Source organism: Amblyraja radiata, chromosome 18, assembly GCF_010909765.2.
Source record: "Amblyraja radiata isolate CabotCenter1 chromosome 18, sAmbRad1.1.pri, whole genome shotgun sequence".
Lineage (NCBI taxonomy): Eukaryota > Metazoa > Chordata > Chondrichthyes > Rajiformes > Rajidae > Amblyraja > Amblyraja radiata.
Genome location: NC_045973.1, coordinates 49,581,250 through 49,606,196, shown reverse-complemented (window position 1 = coordinate 49,606,196; position 24,947 = coordinate 49,581,250). Strand labels below are relative to the sequence as shown.

General features: G+C 45.2%; 1 long non-coding RNA gene across 1 annotated transcript; it reads left to right on the top strand.

Annotated features, from left to right (window-relative positions):
• The first annotated feature begins 812 nt into the window (after positions 1–812).
• LOC116983525 lies at positions 813–24,572 on the top strand. The gene is made up of 3 exons (XR_004414720.1): positions 813–827; positions 6,442–6,447; positions 23,974–24,572. It is a non-coding gene; the product is annotated as an uncharacterized LOC116983525 (long non-coding RNA).
• The last annotated feature ends 375 nt before the right edge of the window (positions 24,573–24,947 follow it).

The window sequence follows — 24,947 nt, the reverse complement described above, 5'->3', positions numbered from 1 at the left end:
TTAATACTTTTCATCTAACAAATGAATAAAGATAAAGCCAATAATGCCACTTTTGATGAAATACAGCGAGCAAACGCGATAATTCCCGATATTTTGGTTCTTTAAATCTCCAAGAAAAATGTCCGCTAGCACTTCCGCATTTTTTACACCTTCAGCTCGCTCTTGTATTTACCTTAGTTTCTATCTTTGTTTTGGACTGTAAATTTAGGTAGCTGTTCCTCATGGTCACCCCGACTGGCTCACTTAATTGCAGCTCAAAAACTGGCCGTTTTCGATGTTTTTAACGGGTGTGAAAGTGCGTGTTTTCCCATTCACTAACATGTACCGGAAGTGACGCTTGTCCCCCAGTTAAAATTTTCGGTCACGTGAGTGGGGATTTACGCTCCAGTGACCTTTCGTGAAATCACCCTATAGCCAATGAACTGGCCTCAACTACATTCTGTGGTAGAGAATTCCAGAGATTCACCACTGTGTAAAAAATGTTTTTCTCATTTCAGTCCTAAAAGATTTCCCCTTTATCCTTAAACTGTGACCCCTTGTTCTGGACTTCCCCAACATCGGGAACCATCTTCCTGCATCTAGCCTGTCCAACCCCTTAAGAATTTTATAAGTTTCTATAAGATCCCCCCTCAATCTTCTAAATTCCAGCGAGTACAAGCCGAGTCTATCCAGTCTTACTTCATATGAAAGTCCTGACATCCCAGGAATCAGTCTGGTGAACCTTCTCTATACTCCCGCTATGGCAATAATGTCCTTCCTCAGATTAGGAGACCAAAACTGTACGCAATACTCCAGGTGTGGTCTCACCAAGACCCTGTACAACTGCAGTAGAACCTCCCTGCTCCTATACTCAAATCCTTTTGCTATGAATGTTAACATACCATTCGCTTTCTTCACCGCCTGCTGAACCTGCATGCCTACTTTCAATGACTGGTGTACCATGACACCCAGGTCTCGTTGCATCTCCCCTTTTCCTAATCGGCCACCATTCAGGTATTAGTCTACTTTCGTGTTTTTCCCACCAAAGTGGATAACCTCACATTTATCCACATTATACTGCATCTGCCATGCATTTGCCCACTCACCCAACCTATCCAAGTCATCTTGCAGCCTCCTAACATCCTCCCCCCAGCTTCGTGTCATCCGCAAACTTGGAGATGTTGCATTCAATTCCCTCGTCCAAATCATTAATATATATTGTAAATAGCTGGGGTCCCAGCACTGAGCCTTGCGGTACCCCACTAGTCACTGCCTGCCATTCTGAAAAGGAACCGTTAACTCCTACTCTTTGCTTCCTGTCTGCCAGCCAGTTCTCTATCCACATCAATACTGAACGCCCAATACCGTGTGCTTTAAGTTTGTATATTAATCTCTTATGTGGGACATTGTCGAAAACATTCTGAAAGTTCAGAAATAACACATCCACTGGTTCTCCCTTATCCACTCTACTAGTTACATCCTCGAAAAATTCTATAAGATTCGTCAGACATGATTTACCTTTCATAAATCCATGCTGACTTTGTCCAATGATTTCACCACTTTCCAAATGTGCTGCTATCCCATCTTTAATAACTGACTCTAGCAGTTTCCCCACTACCGATGTTAGACTAACTGGTCTGTAATTCCTAGTTTTCTCTCTCCCTTCCTTTTTAAAAAGTGGGGTTACATTAGCTACCCTCCAATCCTCAGGAACTACTCCAGAATCTAAAGAGTTTTGAAAAATTATCACTAATGCATCCACTATTTCTGGGGCTACTTCCTTAAGTACTCTGCGATGCAGCCTATCTGGCCCTGGGGATTTATCGGCCTTTAATCCATTCAAATTACCTAACACCACTTCCCGGCTAACCTGGATTTCACTCAGTTCCTCCATCTCATTTGACCCCCGGTCCCCAGATATTTCCGGCAGATTAATTAAGTCTTCCTTTGTGAAGACAGAACCAAAGTAGTTATTCAATTGGTCTGCCATGTCCTTGTTCCCCAGGATCAATTCACCTGTTTCTGACTGCAAGGGACCTACATTTGTTTTAACTAATCTTTTTCTCTTCACATATCTATAAAAACTTTTGCAGTCAGTTTTTATGTACCCTGCCAGTTTTCTTTCATAATTTATTTTCCCTTTTCTAATTAAGCCCTTTGTCCTCCTCTGCAGGACTCTGAATTTCTCCCAGTCCTCTGGTAGGCTGCTTTTTCTGGCTAATTTGTATGCTTCATCTTTTGTTTTGATACTATCCCTGATTTCCCTTGTTATCCACGGATGCACTACCTTCCCTGATTTATTCTTTTGCCAAACTGGGATGAACAATTGTGTAGTTCATCCATGCAGCCTTTAAATGCCTTCCATTGCATATCCACCGTCAACCCTTTAAGAATCAATTGCCAGTCTATCTTCCAACCTACCTGCAGCCTCATAGCATCCTAGCATAGCACCCCACTCGTAACTGCCTTGCCATTCTGAAAAGGACCCGTTAATTCCTACACTTTGCTTCCTGTCTGCCAACCAATTCTCTATCCATGTCAATACCCTACCCTCAATAATATCTGCTTTAATTTTACACACTAATCTCTTGTGTGGGAGCTTGTCAAATGCTTTTTGACAGTCAAGATACACCACATCCACTGGCTCTCCCTTATCCGTTCTACTTGTTACATCCTCAAAAAATTCCAAAAGATTAGTCAAGCATGATTTCACCTTCATAAATCCATGCTGACCGATCGATCCCATCACTGCTTTCCAAATGTGCTGCTGTGAACTAAGTTTCAAGCACAGGGCAGGCCAAGCCGAACAGCTCATTGCATTTTCATTTCACTTCCATTGCCAATGCAGTTTCAAGCACAGGGCAGGAAAACAGCTCATTGCATTTTCATTTCACTTCAATTGCCATTGCAGTTTCAAGCACAGGGCAGGCTAAGCCAAACAGCTCATTGCATTTTCATTTCACTTCCATTGCCATTGCAGTTTCAAGCACAGGACAGGCCAAGCCGAACAGCTCATTGTATTTTCATTTCACTTCCATTGCCATTGCAGTTTCAAGCACAGGGCAGGCCAAACAGCTCATTGCATATTCATTTCACTTCCATTGCCATTGCAGTTTCAAGCACAGGGCAGACCAAGCCAAACAGCTCATTGCATTCTCATCATCTATGAATTTGGTTGATTATTTCCCGACTTTTTAAAAATAAAACTGTTCACCAATCTGACTTTCTTTTTCAAATCTAACCGCTGGCCAGCTGATGACGTCACAATGCCTTTGCCTGTGGCCCACTTGTATCGTGGCCCAGCCCCCACCTTTGGATTAAAGCAGCTGCAGGCAACGCGCAGGCGCACTATTTTGCATGAGTTACATCACCACCCTCCTCCCCACCCCCTTTTTCAAAAGGCGCAGAAAGAACGAGCAAGTTCTGCCGATCCCGAGGTCACCCACTCGCCCAGCTCCCCTCCACCTCTCACCCCACCCTCCTCTCTCCCTCCCTCCTCTTTCCCCACCTCCTCTCTCCCCACTCCTCTCTCCCGACATCCTCTCTTCCCATCTCCTCTCTCCCCACTCTTCTCTCCGTTCTACTCTCCCTCCCCCTCTACCTCCCCTAACCTCCCCTCTCTCCCCCTCCTCTCTCTCCCCACCACCTCTCTCCTACTCGTCTCTTCCCTCTATTCTCTCTACCCCCGCCCCCCACCCCCTCTCTCCCCATCCTCTCTCACCCTCCTCTCTCTCCCCGCCTCCCCTTCTTTGACCTCTCCTCTATCTCCCCCTTCCCCCTCTCTCTCCTCCTCTCTCTCCCCCTCCTCTCTCTCCTCCTCCTTTCTCTCCACCTACCCTCTCTACCCATCTCTCTCTCCACCTCCCCCTCCCAATTCTCCACTCCCGCTCTCCCCTTTCCCCTCCCCCTCTCCCCCCGCCTTTCCCTCCCACCCCCACCCTTCCCCCCACTTCCCCCTCTCCCCGCTCCCCACTCACTTCCCCCTTCACCCTTCTCTCCCCTCTCCACTCTCTCCCTCTCCCTCGCCATTTCTATGTCCCTCTCTGTGTCCTGCTCTGTCCCTCTCCGTCCCTGTGTCCCTCTCTGTGCCATTGTCTCCCTCTCTGTGCCTCCGTCTCCCTCTCTGTACCTCTGTGTGACTCTGTGTCCCTCTCTGTACCCCTGTGTCCCTCTCTGTGCCACTGTCTCCCTCTCTGTGCCTCCGTCTCCCTCTCTGTACCTCTGTGTGACTGTGTCCCTCTCTGTACCTCTGTGTCCCTCTCTGTACCTCTGTGTGACTCTGTGTCCCTCTCTGTACCTCTGTGTCCCTCTCTGTGTCTCTGTGTCCCTCTCTGTACCTCTGTGTCCCTATCTGTACCTCTGTGTCCCTCTCTGTACCTCTGTGTCCCTCTCTGTGCCTCTGTGTCCCCCTCTGTACTTCTGTGTCCCTCTCTGTATCTCTGTGTCCATCTCTGTACCTCTGTGTCCCTCTCTGTGTCTCTGTGTCCCTCTCTGTACCTCTGTGTCCCTCTCTGTACCTCTGTGTCCCTCTCTGTACCTCTGTGTCCCTCTCTGTGCCTCTGTGTCCCCCTCTGTACCTCTGTGTCCCTCTCTGTATCTCTGTGTCCATCTCTGTACCTCTGTGTCCCTCTCTGTGTCTCTGTGTCCCTATCTGTACCTCTGTGTCCCTCTCTGTGCCTCTGTGTCCCCCTCTGTACCTCTGTGTCCCTCTCTGTACCTCCGTCTCCCTCTCTGTACCTCTGTGTGTCTCTGTGTCCCTCTCTGTACCTCTGTGTCGCTCTCCATGTCCCTCTCTGTACCTCTGTGTCCCTCTCTGTACCTCTGTGTCCCTCTCTGTGTCCCTCTCTGTGCCCCTATCTGTGCCCCTCTCTGTGCCCCTCTCTGTGCTTCTGGTGTGAACAAGGGGGTGAACAAGGGGGTGTGAACAAGTTAGGGCTTTATTCTTTAGAGCGCAGAAGGTTAAGGGGGGACTTGATAGAGGTCTTTAAAATGATGAGAGGGATAGACAGAGTTGACGTGGATAAGCTTTTCCCACTGAGAGTAGGGAAGATTCAAACAAGGGGACATGACTTGAGAATTAAGGGACAGAAGTTTAGGGGTAACATGAGGGGGAACTTCTTTACTCAGAGAGTGGTGGCTGTGTGGAATGAGCTTCCAGTGAAGGTGGTGGAGGCAGGTTCGTTTTTATCATTTAAAAATAAATTGGATAGTTATATGGACGGGAAAGGAATGGAGGGTTATGGTCTGAGCGCAGGTATATGGGACTAGGGGAGAATACGTGTTCGGCATGGACTAGAAGGGTCGAGATGGCCTGTTTCCGTGCTGTAATTGTTATATGGTTATATGGTTCTGTGCCCCTTTCTGTGCTTCTGTGTCCCTTTCTGTGCTTCTGTGTCCCTCTCTCTGCCTCTGTGTCCCTCTCTCTCTATGCCCCTCCCTCTCTAGCCACTTCTGCGAGTTGGGGGCTATGTGTGAGTGGATAGGGCCGGGCTAGGGTAAAAAGAGTGAATTAATAATATTAATATAATATCAATGGGGGTGGTTTGTGTGTGTGTGGGGGCGGTGGTTAGTGTGTGTGTTGTGTGATATCACAGGCCTCCGCCGCCCCTCTCCCCTCCCCACACCCCACAACCGCGGGTTGAGGGGACAGGACCTCACGGGCCCCCCTTGGTCTGGTGGCTTCTAAAAGTTCAGGCCATATGAAAACCAGCTTGTATTTCCAGAGTGAAAGTGCAACTGGATTTATTCTGGACATGTATACAGAGCAGTAGATAACTATCATCCTTGATCCTTAATATACTGTTTCATATGAACACATGTGGAAAGACCACAGGCCAGAACCCTGGAATATACTGTGTAAAGAACATAATGTCCAGAGGGTAGAACTGCAGGACATCCCTTTTATTAGAGCACAAAGAAAAATATGGTAATATATACCTACATAATCAGCACAATGTTGAACTCACAAAGCTTTTATCCACTTGCCTTGCGCAGTGACTAGTGATGTTCCGCAATGCTCGGTGCTGGGACCGCAGCTATTTACAATATACGTTAATAATTTAGATGCAGGGATCAAAGGTAACATTAGCAAATTTTCAGATGACACAAAGCTGGGTGGCAATGTGAACTGTGAGGAGGATGTGATATGGATGCAGGGTGACTTGATCAGGTTGGGTGAGTGGGCAGATGCATGGCAGATGCAGTTTAATGTAGATAAATGTGAGGTTATCCACATTGCTGGCAAGAACAGGAAGGCAGATTATTATCTGAATGATGTCAAGTTAAGAAAAGGGGAAGTATGACGAGTTCAGGGTGTCCTTGTTCATCAGTCACTGAAAGTAAGCATGCAGATACAGCAGGCAGTGAAGAAAGCTAATGCCATGTTGGTCTTCATAACAAGAGTTGAGTATAGGGGCAAAGAGGTGCTTCTGCATATTGTCCATAGTGAGGCCACATCTGGAGTATTGTGTGCAGTTTTCGTCTCCAAATCTGAGGAAGAACATTCTTGCTATTGAGTGAGTGCAGCGTAGGCTCACGAGGTTAATTCCCTGGATGGCGGGGCTGTCATATGTTAATAGAATTGAGCGACTGGGCTTGCATACACTGGAATTTAGAAGGATGAGAGAGGATCTTATTGAAACATATAAGATTATTAAGGAATTGGACATGCTGGAGGCAGGAAACATGTTTCCGATGTTGGGGGAGTCCAGAACCAGGGGCCACAGTTTAAGTATAAGGGGTTGGCCATTTAAAAATAAATCTGTAGAGCATTGTTTCATGTTGATATATGTCACAATTTCTCAGACTCCAGGAATGTTAAAGGTGCTTCAAACATTGAATAAAGAGGAAGCAATCCTTGTTCTCAGGTGGGGAATTGAATTAAATTCAGGTTGCAAATGCGTGACTTATGAGGCAGTTCAGCACACAAACAAGCGGCCATAATATTTTAAATGATAAAATTCAGACATCAGACGTGTGTGCACAAGTTTGTTGCTATGGAAGGCACTACTTGTATGCACTTTCTCCCCACTTTTAATACTTGTTCTCTCTTGTAAGTCTTGTGTGTTTTTGATTCCATTCATTCCAATGCTGTGGAGACATGAATACCAGTGGGAGTGATTTATGTTTCGTTATGGATTTAATCAACTTAAGGATATCTATAAAAACAGAAGATAGATACATAAAGCTGGAGCAGGTCAAACAGCAACTCTGGAGAAAAGGAACGGGTGACGTTTTGGGTCGAGACCCTTCTGACCCGCTGAGTAACTCCAGCTTTTCATGTATATCTTCGGTTTAAACCAGTGTCTGCAGTTCCTTCTTACACAATATAAAAACAGAACTTGTTTGTTACCCATGGATAGCTTGCAGATAGAACATACTGAGTGTGGGGCCAATCTTTTGTTAAAAATTTACAGAATCAAATCAATCTTCAAAAATACCGAAGAATTAAATCTGTCATTAGAAGAACTGGAAGATAGAATTATTGGATGTATATTGAATTTTCAAAGCAATAATTAAATCTGTGGATTATGCAGCCCTGGGCAGAGTAGAATCACAGTGTAATGTGTCAGAATAAAAACTACCACTGCACAAGGTGATTATATACATTGAATAAGACACTTAGGTCTGGAAATTCTATCATGCAGCACAATGTTGCTGGTTGTTCTGCAATAAAATATGTGCAAAAAGTTGAAATGTGCTATTTTGATTCTGTTTGCTCCATGCACCTGATACACAAATGCGTGAGGCACCCAGGATTGTGCAGTAGTAACCAGCGGCATAGAGTGCGCTCCTATATCCTACAGAAGACAGACACAAACAGCTGGAGTAACTCAGCGGGTCAGCCAATATCTCTGGAGAAAAGGAATAGATTATGTTTTGGGTCGAGACCCTTCTTCAGACTGAGAGTCAGGGGAAAGGGAAACGTGAAATATAGACGGTGATAGAGAGACATAGAACAAGTGAATGAAAGATATGCACAAAAGTAACAATGATGAAGGAAATGATCCACTGTTGGCTGTGGGCTCGGTGAAAACCAGTTATACAGACAACGAAACTCACCAGGACAACAGTGAAAGTGGTACAATGACTAGAGTGGGGGAGGGATGGAGAGAGAGAGGATAATAGTGTTACTTGCAGTTACTTATATCCTACCCTCTTACATTACTACATGTTGACTTTTATCCCTAGTTCCAACCTATATCAGCATGCAACTGACCAGAATTAGCTGAAGGTTTAAGACCTGATCCTGCCCTCGTGCCCTCGCCCACCCCAGCATATCTCCACAGTGATTATTCCTTAACCATTTAACCCCTGGCTCTGGACCCTCCGATCTAACCCTGTGTTGGAAAGCTAAATGGAAAAGACCTTTCTGTTCCATCAAACTTCTCGACCCGAAACGTTGCCTATTCATTCTCTCCATAGATGCTGCCTCACCCGCTGAGTTTCTCCAGTATTTTTTGTCTACCTTTGATTTTTCTAGCATCTGCAGTTCTTTCTTAAAACAATAGGATATTTCTCAGCTGAAAAAGAACATAAGAAGTAGACGTGAAAGATGGGCCATATAATCACCTCAACATTTAATAATATTTTGCACATTCCCATTTCATCACAATAATCATTGTTCTTCTGATGCCCAAAGATCACTTGTTCTCAGCCTTGAATTATCTTCAAGAAACAAACACCCACAGGTCTCAGAGGCAGAGAATTACAACTGTTTACAACAAGCAGGATGAGGCTTATGAATGTTCTGCATTAGTAAGCTGTGTATCCTTAAGGGCCTGTCCCACTTAGGAGACCTCCACAGCAACCTCTGGTGACTTTCCCCGCCACCCATGGTCACTGCAAGGTCACCATGAGGTCACAGGATGTTTTGGTCACTCTCCCTAATGGTCGAAAGTGGTTTCCATGTGGTCGAGGCTTCATCTAGGTTGCTGCTTTTTTAAAAATCATGATTAAAACCGGCCACGACTAAAATAGGTCGCCGTTTGGTCGAAGGGCAGTGGAGTGGGGTCGCTATTTACTTACAGGCAGTCGATAGCAGCCGTAGGCAATCTCCTTCACTGACCGGCCATTTTGATTGACTCATTGGAGTTTCATGACCCAGAAGACCCACCGGTAGATAAAATGCCGCTAACTTTATTATACTTCATAATGATGCATCAGTAAGCTGTGTATCCTTAGTGTGTAAACACTGGAAAATGGCAGTAAACTCCTGGAGGTTGCCCTGCCTTTGAAGTTAGATAAGCTCAGTGTGTTGACACGGGAAAAGAATAGCCATTCTATTTCAGCTAAGCAGAGCTTCTGCATGTGTACATTTCTTAATAGTGTGCTGCTGGGATTCTTACTTGGTGATGGTCTTTGCCATAAATCAAATCATCCCAAACAATAGAAATGGTTAGGAAGGAAATGTAATATCGTAAACCCTTGGTATAACGGGCCGTAGATGGGGAATGGCATCTATTATTGCTGATTGTCCGCTATAACTGAGTAAGCTATTGTTGTATAAGTAGTAGAAACAGAAGACTGTAGTTGCTGGTCAATACACAAAAGGCAGCTAGGGCTCTAAGCGGCAAGGGAGGGGGGGCGCGAGCCGGGGGTGGTGTGGGCAGGCATCGGTAGGTCAGTCCCCAACAGCCACAGCAGTAGAGTTGCTGCCTTACAGCACTTGCATCACGGGAGACCCGGGTTTGCTCCCGAATGCGGGTGCTGTCTGTGCGGAGTTTGTACGTTCTCCCCAAGACAGCGTGGGCTTTCTCCGAGATCTTCAGTTTCCTCCCACACTCCAAAGACGTACATGTTTATAGGTTAATTGGCTTGGTGTATGTGTACATTGTCCCTAGTGTATGTAGGACAGTGTTAATGTGCGGAGATCACTGGTCCGTGTGGACTCGGTGGGCCGAAGGGCCTGTTTCTGCACAGTATCTCTAAACTAAACTAAACGCATAACCAAAATCCGATATAAAGTGGTCTATTATGACTGTATCCTGATTATCACACATTCTATTGTATAAACATTGACTTTACAGCCATTGCAAAATAGAAAGTCAAAGTCAAAGTCAATTTTGTTCGTCACAAGCACCCAAAGGTGCAGTGAAATGAATTTGCCAACAGGATACACTTAAGAGGAACGTACAACACACAATAAGATTTAACACAAACATCCACCACAGCATTCTTCACTGTGGTGGAAGGCAACATAGTTCAGCCAGTCCTGCTCTGTTCATCAGTGGTCCGGGCCATAAACCCTCCATAGTAGCCGGTACGGACGGCCCAATGTACAAGCCCTCTCGTCGGGATGATCAAACTCCGATGTTGGGACGGTCAAACACACTCCGCGGTTTGGAGATCCCGAATCGGCACTTTCCTACCGGAGACTGCGACTTCAGGATGTTATAGGCCGCAGGCTAGAGGTCAGACTCTTCTCTGGCGATTCCCGGCAAGGGATCCCAGGCTCCAGGTGGTAAGTCCACGCCCCGCCCACGGCTAGAAGCTCCGCAGACCACAGCCTCATGATGCCAAAGTCACCAGGCAAGCGATCGGACCACTCCCCTCTGGCGACTCCCGGCAAGGTGTGACCTGTACAGAAAGGAAGGGTTGCACTTGAACCCGAGGGCCACCAATATCCTGGCGGGGAGATTTGCAAAGGCTTCTGGGGAGCCTTTAAACTAGAACGGTTGGGGGGAGGGACAAATAGAAAAAGCTAGTAGACATTGTCTGAGGCAGGAGGCAGAGAAGGGAAGCACTCAGACCCAAAATGTAGGGGAGAAAGAAGAAAAATAAAATAAACAGAGAATAAGAGGTGGTGGGTTTCTTGAATGTGTATATTTTAATGCTAGGAGCATTGTAAGAAAGGTGGATGAGCTTAGAGCCTGGATTGACCCCTGGAAGTATGATGTTGTGGCGATCAGTTGCTGGAGGGCTGTGATTGGAAACTAAATATTCCAGGATTTCGTTGCTTCAGGTGTGATAGAATTGAAGGGGCAAGAGGTGGAGGTGTTGCATTGCTTGTCAGGGAAGATATTGCAGCAGTGCTTTGGCAGGATAGATTAGAGGGCTCGTCTAGGGAGGCTATTTGGGTGGAACTGAGAAATGGGAAAGGTATAACAACACTTACAAGGGTGTATTATAGACCGCCTAATGGGGAGCGAGAATTGGAAGAGCAAATATGTAAGGAGGTAGCAGATATTAGTAGTAAGCACAAGGTAGTGATTGTGGGAGATTTCAATTTTCCACACATAGACTGGGAAACACATTCTGTAAATGGGCTGGATGGTTTGGAGTTTGTAAAATGTGTGCAGGATAGTTTTTTGCAGCAATACATAGAGGTGCCTACTAGAGAAGGGGCAGTGCTGGACCTCCTGTTAGGAAATGAGACAGGTCAGGTGGCGGAGGTATGCGTTGGGGAGCACTTCAGGTCCAGTGATCACAATACCATTAGTTTCAATATAATTATGGAAAGGATCAGAACTGGACCTAGGGTTGAGATTTTTGATTGGAGAAAGGCTAAATTTGAGGAGATGCGAAAGGATTTAAAAGGAGTGAATTGGGACATTTTGTTTTATGGGAAGGATGTAGAAGAGAAATGGAGGACATTTAAAGGTGAAATTTTAAGAGTACAGAATCTTTACATCCCTGTTCGGTTGAAAGGAAATAGTAAAAATTGGAAAGAGCCCTGGTTTTCAAGGGAAATTGGACACTTTGTTCGGAAAAAGAGAGAGATCTACAATAATTATAGGCAGCATGGAGTAAATGAGGTGCCTGAGTATAAAGAATGTAAAAAGAATCTTAAGAAAGAAATTAGAAAAGCTAAAAGAAGATATGAGGTTGCATTGGCAAGTAAGGTGAAAGTAAATCCAAAGGGTTTCTACAGCTATATTAATAGCAAAAGGATAACGAGGGATAAAATTGGTCCATTAGAGAGACAGAGTGGACAGCTATCTGCAGAGCCCATAGAGATGGGGAGATATTGAACAATTTATTTTCTTCGGTATTCACCAAGGAGAAAGATATTGAATTATGTGAGGTAAGGGAAACATGTAGAGCAGCTATGGAAACTATAAGATTCAAAGAAAACATAGAAACATAGAAACATAGAAAGTAGGTGCGAGAGTAGACCACCAGGTCCGTCGAGCCCGCACCGCCATTCGCTCATGGCTGAACACTAAACAGACACACTTACCCACAAACAGTAGACACAAGACACAGAACACAAGACACTACCCTCCCCTTTATACCGCTATCACCCCTCTCCACCCCAAGAACCTCGCGATCTCCTGGGGGAGGCAAAAAAACGGATAAAAACCCAGGTCCAATTCGGGAAAAAAATCCGGGAAATTCCTCTCCGACCCCAATCCAGGCGATCGACACTTGTCCAGGAGATCACTCAGGTCTTACTATACTAACCATACCTAGGTCCATATCCCTGCCCTCTCCCCGTAGCCCCTTATCCCCTTGGCAGCTAAAAAACCATCTATTTTAGTCTTAAATATATTTAAAGTTTCTGCTTCCACTGCTCCCTGGGGCAGTGAATTCCATAAATTAACCACCCTCTGGGTGAAGAAGTTCTTCCTCATCTCAGTTTTAAAAGAGCCCCCCCTTATTCTGCAACTATGTCCCCTAGTTCTAGTTTCCCCGATCATTGGGAACATCCTCGGTGCATCCACCCGATCAAGGCCCCTCACGATCTTATATGTTTCAATGAGATCGCCTCTCATTCTTCTAAACTCCAAAGAGTAGAGTTCCAGCCTACTTAACCTTTCCTCATATGTCAATCCCCTCATTGCAGGAATTAATCTTGTAAACCTTCGCTGCACTGCCTCCAGGGCTAGTACATCCTTTCTTAAGTATGGACCCCAGAACTGTACACAGTATTCCAAATGTGGTCTCACTAATACTGTGTACAGCTGCAGCAAGACCTCCGTGTTTTTATACTCAATCCCCCTAGCAATAAAGGCCAAAACTCCATTGGCCTTCCTGATTGCTTGCTGCACCTGCATACTAACTTTTAGTGATTCATGTACTAATACCCCTAGATCCCTTTGCGTTGCATTACAACGCAGCTCCTCCTCATTTAGAAAATAACTTGCCCTATCATTTTTTTTCCCAAAGTGAATGACTTCACATTTATTAGTATTAAATTTCATCTGCCAAGTTGTTGCCCACTCACCTAGCTTATCTATATCCTTTTGCAGACTCTTCCTATCCTCCTCATCCCCTACTTTTCCTCCCATTTTTGTATCGTCCGCAAATTTTGATATATTACACTTGGTTCCCTCCTCCAAATCATTTATATAAATTGTGAACAACTGGGGTCCCAGCACCGACCCTTGCGGAACCCCGCTAGTTACCGGTTGCCATCCCGAGTATGAACCATTTATCCCCACTCTCTGCTTCCTATTTGTTAGCCAATCCTCTACCCATGCTAATATATTACCCCCAATCCCATAATTTTTTATTTTTAGCAATAGTCTCTTATGTGGCACCTTGTCAAAAGCCTTTTGGAAGTCCAAGTATACCACATCCACCGGTTCCCCTTTATCCACCCGGGTTGTTACTTCCTCAAAGAATTCGAGCAGATTCGTTAAACAGGACTTCCCCTTCACAAAACCATGCTGGTTCTGTCCGATGAAGTCATGTTTATCCAAGTGCCCCGTTAGTGTTTCTTTAATAATTGTCTCTAACATTTTACCCACCACCGATGTTAGACTAACCGGTCTATAGTTACCCGCCTTCTGTTTACTTCCTTTTTTAAATATAGGTGTTACATTGGCCATTTTCCAATCCACTGGGACCGTTCCTGCCTCCAGGGAGTTTTGGAAAATTATCACCAATGCATCCACAATCCCCACCGCTATCTCCCTCAAGACCCTTGGATGTAATCCATCAGGCCCAGGGGATTTATCCTCCTTCAGTCTCATTAATTTCCCTAATACCACCTCCTTGGTGATCTTAATAGTATTTAGCTCCTCCATTCCTACCGCCCCCTGTTTATCCAGCGTTGGAATATTTTTTGTGTCTTCTATGGTGAAGACTGATACAAAATACTCGTTTAATGCCTTTGCCATTTCCATGTTCCCCACCAACAACTCTCCAGTCTCACCCTCCAATGGACCAACGTTCACCTTAGCCACCCTTTTTCTTTTTATATAGCTATAAAAACTCTTACTATTAGTTTTTATGTTGTTCGCTAAATTCCTTTCATAGTCTATTTTCCCCGTCTTAATTAATCTCTTAGTTATTTTTTGCTGACCTTTAAATGCTTCCCAATCCTCTACCCTCCCACTATCTCTGGCTACCTTATATGCCCTTGCCTTCAGCCGAATACTATCCTTTATAGTTTTACTGAGCCATGGCTGACTGTTCTTACCCTTACCCCTTTTTTTCTTCATAGGAATAAATTTTTCTTGAAGGTTATACAGTATACCCTTAAACGTACACCACTGCTCATGTACCGTCTTATTCTTGAGTCTGCTATCCCAGTCAACTTTGATCAGCTCAGTCCTCATACCTTCATAATCCCCCTTATTTAGACTAAGCACCCTAGCCTGAGTTTCAACCTGCTCCCCTTCTATTTGAATATGGAATTCGACCATATTGTGGTCACTTGTTCCCAACGAGTCCCTAACTATGACATTTTTAATTAATCCTGCTTCATTACACAGGACCAGATCCAAGATTGCCTCCCCCCTTGTCGGTTCGGTGACATACTGTTCTAGGAACCCGTCTCTAATACATTCTATAAACTCTTCCTCTAGTCTACCCTGCCCAGTTTGGTTTGCCCAATTAATATGAAAATTGAAGTCCCCCATGATTACAGCAGTTCCCTTTTTACATGCGTCAACTATTTGCAGATTTATGTTCTGACTAACAGCGTCACAGCTATTTGGAGGTCTATAAATTACACCCACTAGTGTTTTTTTCCCCTTATTATTCTCTATCTGTACCCAAGCTGTTTCACTATCCTGATCCTTCAACGCAATATCCTTCCTCTCTATTGCCGTTATTCCCTCCCTTATTAAAAGGGCCACCCCTCCTCCCTTTCTTTCCTGTCTATCTTTCCTAATTGTCGAGTACCCCTCTATATTTAACTCCCAGTCCTGATCTCCTTGCAGCCATGTCTCCGTAATGGCCACGATATCATAACTATATATACTTAATTGCACCGTTAATTCATTTATCTTATTACGAATACTCCGTGCATTTAGATAAAGCACTTTCAGATGATTTTTACTACCCTTCCTTTCCGTTTTTGCCCCTTTTACATCTAGATCTTTATCTTCACAAATTCTGTCTCCTGTCACATTTTGAATTTCCGCTTCCCCACTGATACCCTGCTCTATTTCCTCTACCCCTGCCGTTATTACCCCCCTTGATACCTCCCCCCCGCTACTTAGTTTAAAGACCTCTCTACTGCCCTAGTTATATGATTTGCCAGGACCCCAGTCCCAGCACCGTTCAGGTGAAGTCCGTCCTTACAGAACAGATCCCCCCTGTCCCAGTACTGGTGCCAGTGGCCCAAGAAACCAAACCCATTATTCCCACACCAGTCTTTGAGCCACGCATTTAGCTTTTTAATTTTACGTACCCTCGCCGATTTGGCCCGTGGCTCAGGTAGCAATCCGGAGATCAGTACCCTCGAGGTTCTGCTTTTTAATTTATTCCCTAACTGCTCAAACTCCTTCAGCAGATCCTCCTTCCTCGTCCTTCCTATGTCATTGGTCCCCACATGGACCACGACCACTGGATCCTCCCCCTCCCTCTGCAAATTTCTCTCCAGCATCGCAGAGATATCCTTAACCCTAGCACCGGGTAGGCAACACAGCCTTCGGGACATGTTCTGCTGGCCGCAGAGAACCTTATCTACCCCCCGAATAATACTATCCCCTATCACTACGGCATTTCTTCTAACTCCCCCCTCTTGAATGGCCTCCTGATCCACGGTGCTGCAGCCAGGTTGCTCATCCCTCCCACAGCCCCTGATCCCGTCCTTACATTGAGTAAGAGCCTCGGTCATGCTCGTCAGGGACAAGGGCTGTGGCTCCTGCCGCATCTCCTCCTGGTTCCCCCTACCTGCCTCGCTTATGGCCACACCTTCCTTTCCTTGCTCACTGCCTACTGAATTAGTTAAACTGGTCGGTGTGACCATCCCCTGGCACAAAACATCCAGGTAATACTCCCCCTCCCTGATGTACCGCAGCGTATGAAGTTGGGTCTCCAGCTCATCAATGCGGAGCTGGAGTTCCTCTAGCCTCAAACACTTACTGCAGCTGTAGGGATCTTCTACATCAATGGTGTCGACAAATTCCCACATCTCGCAGTATTGGCACATCTCCTGACCGCCCATCTTATATAGGTAATTAACTGGTCCTGTTTAAGAATCCCCTACTGTATTGATACACCCCTTATTTATATAATCCTACCTCCTATAAATGGGAAAGTACTCACCCCAGCCGTAAATTACCTACTGGTTTGGCTGTCTAGTGGTAATTCCGTCCGCTCTTCCTGTCTGGTCCACTGCTCCCTTGCAGTGCGAGGCAAACCTCTTTGCCTCTGTTAGTCTCTGTTAGTCTCTCGAGCCGCGGCTCCGTCCGTCCTCCCTCGGCGACAGCACCTGTGGCACCGTGGTCGTGACGTCCCTTCCGTGGAAGTGGAAGTACGGACACTTTTGAAAAATATGAAAATGGATAAGTCTCCAGGTCCTGACAGGATATTCCCTAGGACATTGAAGGAAGTTAGTGTAGAAATAACAGGGGCTATGACAGAAATATTTTAAATGTCATTAGAAACGGGAATAGTGCCGGAGGATTGGCGTACTGCACATGTTGTTCCATTGTTTGAAAAGGGTTCTAAGAGTAAACCTAGCAATTATAGACCTGTTAGTTTGACGTCAGTGGTGGGCAAATTAATGGAAAGGATACTTAGAGATAATATATATAAGCATCTGGATAAACAGGGTCTGATTAGGAACAGTCAACATGGATTTGTGCCTGGAAGGTCATGTTTGACTAATCTTCTTGAATTATTTGAAGAGGGTACTAGGGAAATTGATGAGGGTAAAGCGGTGGATGTTGTCTATATGGACTTCAGTAAGGCCTTTGACAAGGTTACTCATGGAAGGTTGTTTAAGAAGGTTCAATTGTTGGGTATTAATGGTGGAGTAGCAAGATGGATTCAACAGTGGCTAAATGGGTGATGCCAGAGAGTAATGGTAGAAGGCTGTTTGTCAGGTTGGAGGCCGGTGACCAGTGGTGTGCCTCAGGGATCTGTGTTGGGTCCACTGTTGTTTGTCATGTACATCAATGATCTGGATGATGGTGTGGTAAATTGGATTAGTAAGTATGCAGCGATACTAAGCTAGGTGGTGTTGTGGATAATGAAGTAGATTTCCAAAGTCTACAGAGTGATTTAGGCCATTTGGGATAGTGGGCTGAAAGATGGCAGATGGAGTTTAATGCTGATAAGTGTGAGGTGCTACATCTTGGCAGGACAAATCAAAATAGGACGTACATGGTAAATGGTAGCGAATTAAGGAATGCAGTTGAACAGAGGGATCTAGGAATAACTGTGCATAGTTCCCTGAAGGTGGAATCTCATGTGGATAGGGTGATAAACAAAACTTTTGGTGTGCTGGCCTTTAAAAATCAGAGCATTGAGCATAGAAGTTGGGATGTAATGATAAAATTGTACAAGGCATTGGTGAGGCCAATTCTGGAGTATGGTGTACAAATTTGGTTGCCTAATTATAGGAAGGATGTCAACAAAATAGAAGAGTACAGAGGAGATTTACTAGAATGTTGCCTGGGTTTCAGCAACTAAGTTACAGAGAAAGATTGAACAAGTTAAGGCTTTATTCTTTGGAGCGCAGAAGGTTAAGGGGGGACTTGATAGAGGTCTTTAAAATGATGAGAGGGATAGACAGAGTTGACGTGGATAAGCTTTTCCCACTGAGAGTAGAGAAGATTCAAACAAGAGGACATGAGGAGAATTAAGGGACAGAAGTTTAGGGGTAACATGAGGGGGAACTTCTTTACTCAGTGGTAGCTGTGTGGAATGAGCTTCCAGTGGAAGTGGTGGAGGCAGGTTCGATTTTATAATTTAAAAATAAATTGGATAGGTATATGGACGGGAAAGGAATGGAGGGTTATGGTCTGAGTGCAGGTAGATGGGACTAAGGGAAAATAAGTGTTCGGCACGGACATGAAGGGCCGAGATGGCCTGTTTCCATGCTGTAATTGTTATATGGTTATATGGTTATAAGGGTTCGCCCGCTCCGTGATGGAAAAATCGACACTGCTCCTGCCGCTCTAATTCAAGCTGTTAGACCACGAGGGAGGCGACATGGAAAGAATCGTGGTCTAGCACCGTCGAGGAGGCGACCAAAAGCGGTTCCCCCCTTTCCCCTCCACCAGCCCCCACACAACGCACACCAAGAGACACCTAAACTAACATTAGAAACACCAAAAAAAAACTCATAAAAGTCGAAATAACGAACACGCTGCTGGCAGGGCAGCCGACTCACAGCGCCCCCACCGACCAATGTCCCTACCTACCTTTCATCCCCTCTCACCCTCAAAGTTGCCGCTCTCTCTTTATACTCTAATGCCTTCAATGTTTCCTTTATACTCTAATGCCTTCAATGTCTCTGCTCAAGCATGCAGAAGGCTCTTTACGAGGAGGAAAACCGGGAGCGGATGCTCAACCAGAAAGTGAAGTCTCTGGACAAGTCCATCAACCATCTGCATGATACGGTGAAGGGAACTAAACGCTCACTTAGTCAGGTGAAGAAAGAGTGCAAGCGGGAAGCAATGCTCATGAAACAGCAGCAGAACAAGTATAGAGGAAAGTTGAGCGCAAAGCAGGACACTGGCAAAGCGATCCTGAAACCAGTCAAGTAAACAGTCAACCACAATCTGTAACATTCCAGACTCACTGGTTGTAATGGCCTGTATGTTAGAGTTGAAATGCTTCCATGCATTTCACATGACACACAGAAACTACCTACACCATAACAGCAATCTATTCTCAGTAACATTGTAGTTGTGTGAACTAGAAAAATATAGTTGTGTAGCTTGGCTTTCACATTTGTGTTATATTTCTCAGCCAATTTAAGTTTATTTTTTGTTGATAGCAAGAGTAATTGAGTTTAGGTAGAAGCAAGTTGAAACAGGCATGGGACCCAATGCAGAAAACTGGTGGAAACTTCCCTGCAGTGATTGGTAAGTTGGCAAAACTTTGGCAAGATTCCACAGGGAAACAATCTTGACGTGGAAAATAGAACAAACTGTGCCAGGGCAGGAATTCATGATGTATTGGGAGGAAACATTTATTAGTAAGAGCAGCTTTTACACCGTCCTGTCTACACAGACCAGTTGAACATTTAATGCAGGCATTTAGTCTCAAGTCAAAAAACAAAAATAGTAAGCGAATTTACTAGATTGACGTTTGATCTTTATTTTATGAGGAGTTACGTTGAGGGATTACGTGAAGACCCCGCAAGCCCGCATGCGCATCACGCTTCAAAGCAGCCATCACAGATAACAGTTGTTGAACTAAACATAGTAAGATCAGAGAAGACTAGAATACCAGCTGATCTTTATGATAGAGGGTTGGGAAGGCACGTAATCCCTCAACGTAGCTCCTCATAAAATAAAGATCAAACTTCAAACTGGTAAGTCTGCCCTCTGCACCAGTCTTTCAGCCACGCATTTATCCTCCACCTCGCTCCATTCCTACTCTCACTGTCGCGTGGCACAGGCAGTAATCCTGAGATTGTTACCTTTTTGGTCCTTTTCCATAACTCTCCTCCCAACTCCCTAAATCCTCCCTTCAGGACCTCTTCCCTTTTTTTTACCTATGTCATTGGTACCTATATATACCACGACCTCAGGCTCCTCTCCCTCTGATTTCAGGATATCTTGGACGCGTTGAGACATGTCCGAGACCTTGGCACCAGGGAGGCAGACCACCATCCTGGTCTCCCGACTGCGTCCACAGAATCGCCTATCCGACCCCCTAACAATAGAGTCCCCAATTACTATTGCCCTCTTCTTTTTGTCCCTACCTTTCAGAGCAACAGGACTGGTCTCTGTGCTGGAGGCCCGTCCGCTGTCGCTACCCCCGGGCAGGCTGTCACCCCCATCCGTACTCAAACAGGAGTACTTATTTGCAAGGTTTACCTTTTTATAATGCAAAGTCCCAAATAGCACAGCTGAAAGCCAATATATTTTGCCAATTACAATTAATGAATAGAAGGCTGCTTGATAACAACAAGGTTGTTACAGGCTTCAATTAATTCCAATCTCTTGCCTCAGGGCAGAGTCCCAGACAAATTAATAGAGTTAAAGGTAAATCCCAATAATCAATCATTTCAGTAGGTATCAACTCAAATGTAACTGGTTGGATGAGAAACCCAATTTCTCAAATATAGTTTGGTGGCTGATACAGCTAATTTAGCAAAATACAGCATTTAGAATATCATCATCCAGATAGGCCATAACAATTGTTTTTTAGCTCTGAGCAGCCGAAGCACTGGTTTTAGTAATTTGGTAAATAACCTGGGAGCTGAAGTTAGCCCATTTTGCAACACTTTTAACTGTATCATTGCCCCATCCAGCTAAATTTCAAATATCTCCGGTGCCCCGTGAATGAAACTGATCCCATGGAAGTTAAACAGTCACAAAGTTTCCTATTCAGAAATGTCTATACTGCACATGTGAGTGGAACCTGTTGACAATGAACAGGCCACATCTGCCATAATTGCGAGCCTACCTTGAAAGGCAACTCCAGCCATATTTCCGAGAACTCTGGCCAAATTCTGCGCCTGTCTCGCTTGTATACTGTGCAGCATAAACTAATCTCATGTTGATCATTTTAATTTATAAACAGATCTGAATCTTATGTTATCATTATCATCTGTACAAAAACAAGTGTAAATATTACCAACTTGTAAATGGTCCACATACCCCATGTTTCGGAAAGAACCAGACCCACCTACCTTCATGGTTATCGGTGGTTTTATGGTAAGCCCAAAGGCCCCTGATGTGGGCTCTATTTCTGTCCTTGATTTGGAGAGTAGGACTGCCGGGTTACGTGGATCCCATATTTTCCCTTAGGACCGGTTTTGGGCATTGGCCTAAAAGACCTACTACCAGCTTCAGTGAATCGCTTCCTGCCGATGGAGGCATGGGGTGTGTTGTCACCGACACAATGAAGCTTTGCTCGTCGTTGGTACTTTGATTGGTCCGACAGCTTTTGGTTCCTCATCCCGGTCTTACCTGTTTGAACAGGTTTTCCGTGGAGAGAAGATTCGGCGGCTGGACATTAGTTCAAGTTCAAGTGAGTTTATTGTCATGTGTCCCTGATAGGACAATTAAATTCTTGCTTTGCTTCAGCACAACAGAACATAGTAGGCATTGACTACAAAACACATGAATAAATAAACTGACAAAGTGCAAATAACAGATAATGGGTTATTAATAATCAGAGTTTTGTCCGAGCCAGGTTTAATAGCCTGATGGCTGTGGGGAAGTATCTATTCCTGAATCTGGTCGTTGTAGTCTTCAGGCTCCTGTACCTTCTACCTGAAGGTAGCAGGGAGATGAGTGTGTGGCCAGGATGGTGTGGGTCTTTGATGATACACCAGCCTTTTTGAGGCAGCGACTGCGATAAATCTCCTCGATGGAAGGAAGATCAGAGCCGATGATGGACTGGGCAGTGTTCACTACTTTTGGTAGTCTCTTCCTCTCCAGGGCGCTCAAGTTGACGAACCAAGCCATGATGCAACTGGTCAGCATGCTCTCTACTGTGCACCTGTAGATGTTAGAGAGAGACCTCCTTGACAAACCGACTCTCCGTAATCTTCTCAGGAAGTAGAGGCGCTGATGTGATTTCATGATAATTGAGTCAGTGTTCTCGGACCAGGAAAGATCTTCAGAGATGTGCATGCCCAAGAATTTGAAGCTCTTGACCCTTTCAACCAAACGGGACTGTGGGTCCCCATCCTACTCCTTCCAAAGTCTACTATCAGTTCCTTGGTTTTGCTGGTGTTGTGGGCCAGGTTATTGTGCTGGCACCATATGGACAGTCGCACGATCTCTCTTCTATACTCAGACTCATCCCCATCAGTGATACGTCCCACAACAGTGGTGTCGTCAGCGAACTTGATGATGGAGTTCGCACTATGACCAGCTACGCAGTCATGAGTATAGAGTGAGTACAGCAGGGGGCAGAGCACGCAGCCTTGAGGTGCTCCCGTGCTGATTGTTATCGAGTCTGACACATTTCCACCAATACGAACAGACTGTGGTCTGTGGATGAGGAGGTTGAGGATCCAATTGCAGAGGGAAGCGCAGAGACCCAGTTCTGCGAGTTTGGTAACCAGCTTGGAGGGGATGATAGTATTAAATGCCGAGCTGTAATCAATGAATAACAGCCTGACATATGAGTTTTTGTTGTCCAAGTGGTCCTGTGCGGAGTGGAGGGCCAGCGAGATCGCATCCACCATTGATCTGTTGTGGTGGTAAGCGAACTGCAGTGGGTCCAGGTTTTTGTCGAGGTAGGAGTTGATTTGGCCTTTCTATGTTCATTTTGAAGTGTGCCTTGCACATCAAGACTAGGCCAGTAATCTTTAAAATTTTGTTGGAGTTTCATTTCCTGGGTTTTCATACCGCTTCCAATATCACCCCAGATAGTGCTGTTCACTGCTGGCACTTTCAGGAACCCTTTCACCTGTTCCTATAATGATGTGACGTGAGGTAGCTGCTGCTCCGCGAGGGGAACTCTGGCCCCTCCGGGTTTTCTGCCAATGGCTGGAAGACATCATTTCCAGCAGGAACTCCTTCGTTTGCGAGGATATCGCAACACTTGATGCCATGACATAAATTTCTGGAACCTCACGTATGTACTCCAGTATGTTCCCCTGACATACTTCTGAGTTTGGAGTCAGTTACCAACTGACCACTCGCACTAACCTTCACAGATAGGGAGATTTCCATGGACCATATGAGGATGGAGTATTACCTTAGTGGGATGAACGCCCTGCGGACGCTATTCAAGCTCCATCTGGGTAAAAACATCCGAGGACGTACCCATGTCGGAGGGGAACCCTCCTGTTCTTACTTCAGCCTAGGCCTCTCAGACTCCGTTTGGCTCTTACCAGCCGTTGTTGCAGCCGGCATTCCCCGCGGTTCCTGTAAAAGAGATCCCCACGATGTCGGGTTTCTCCCAAGCTGGTTATCCCTGCTGTTTCCGCAGCTGGGATTCCCCCAGCGGTCCCTGAAGAAGGGCTTCCCCGCGATGTCTGTGGTTGAGCTTCCCTGAGCGGATATCCCCACGATTTTCACAGTCGAGATTCCCCCGCGGTCCCTGAAGAAGGGCTTCCCCGCGATGTCTGTGGTCGGACTTCCCTGAGCCGGATATCCCCGCCGTTTTCGCAGCCGGGATTCCCCCGCGGTCCCTGTAGAAGGGAGCCGGGTGGAACCGGGATTTCGACCCCGGAACGTCTCCAGCAGGAACTCTGTAAAGAGCTTCCTGCAAGGAGAAAACAGACCTGGAAAATGTTAAAAACTTACCTTAAGGTTTAACCTTCAGGTTAGACGATATGACGCGCATGTGGGCTGGCGGGTTCTTCACTTAGTCACTCACGTGACTCAGAAGTAAAATACTATTTCAGAAGATAGAATCTCTCACAAAACAAACTAATTGGTTTGTTAAATGTATTCTCTTGTTCCAGCATTGATGGACTCACTTCATTGGTAGTTGAACCAAATCCATCAGTTTGGTTCATTCTTTGGAAACATTTTAAATTCATGGATAGAAACAGACTAATGATATTTAAAACACAGAAATTGCAAACTGTGATAGAGTAATAGAGATACAGCACGGAAACATGCCCTTCGGCCCACCGAGTTCATGCTGCCATCAACCACCCAATTACACTAATCTGACATTAATCCCATGTTTTATTCTCATTAATTCCCCTGATTCAAATGTCAGAAAACTAAGACTAAAATTTTCTAATGATAAAACAATCTGGAAAGCTCATTAAGCAGGTAAAAACACCTCAGGCATTTAAGCCTTTCATTAATACTGAGTCCATTGCTAATTATGCTGTAATTTGGTTTAACTGCATTGAAAGATTTCATGGAGTGCTGGAGTAGCTCAGGGGGTCAGGCGGCATCTCAGGAGAACATGGATAGGTGACGTTCCAGAACTGAAACATCGCCTGTCCGTGTCGCCTGAGATGTTGCCTGACCCACTGAGGTACTCCAGCACTCTGTCATTTTAGCAAACCAGCATCTGCAGTTCATTGTTTCTTCATTTAACGATTGTTTTTTTCCAAATATAAATGGTTAATTTGAATCACCATCACCAGCAATCCATTTAATAAAGTTAGTGTTCAGATATCCAGGACCACTTTCCATTAGGAGTTTGCAATGCTTTAAATCACAATTTATTTTGTTTAGCTGGAATAGACTGTGGTTTTTTTCTGTGTGGGATGGTTTGTAAATGTTGCTTCATGCCATGATTAACCAATAAATATATAATTTCTGTAGAGAGAAAGTGTCCAACTCATTAAACTCAGTAACTTGTGAGAAGAGTGTTATATTTCATTTGTGTGAGAATTTTGTTTGATTTGCTGAATTCTTAATAATGTTTTTTTGTCAGTCTCCCTACCTGATTCCACTACCTGCAACCTCCGGCAACCACCTGCAACCTCCGGCAACCACCTGCAACCTCCAGGAATCGCACGGAAACCTTGGGTGGGGCGCAAAGTCTCCAGAGGTTTCCGTTCAGGTTTCCCAAGTGGGACAGGGGCATAAGCCCCTGCATCATAAAGAAGTGATAGGTGGGGGGAGTGTGCCTGTCCACAAGTGACGAAAAAAATCCCAGTGCTTTAACACTGCATGGATGGTACGAATCAGAGGGGAAGATTTATAGTCAGGACTGTGGATTTTGGGGAGGTAAAA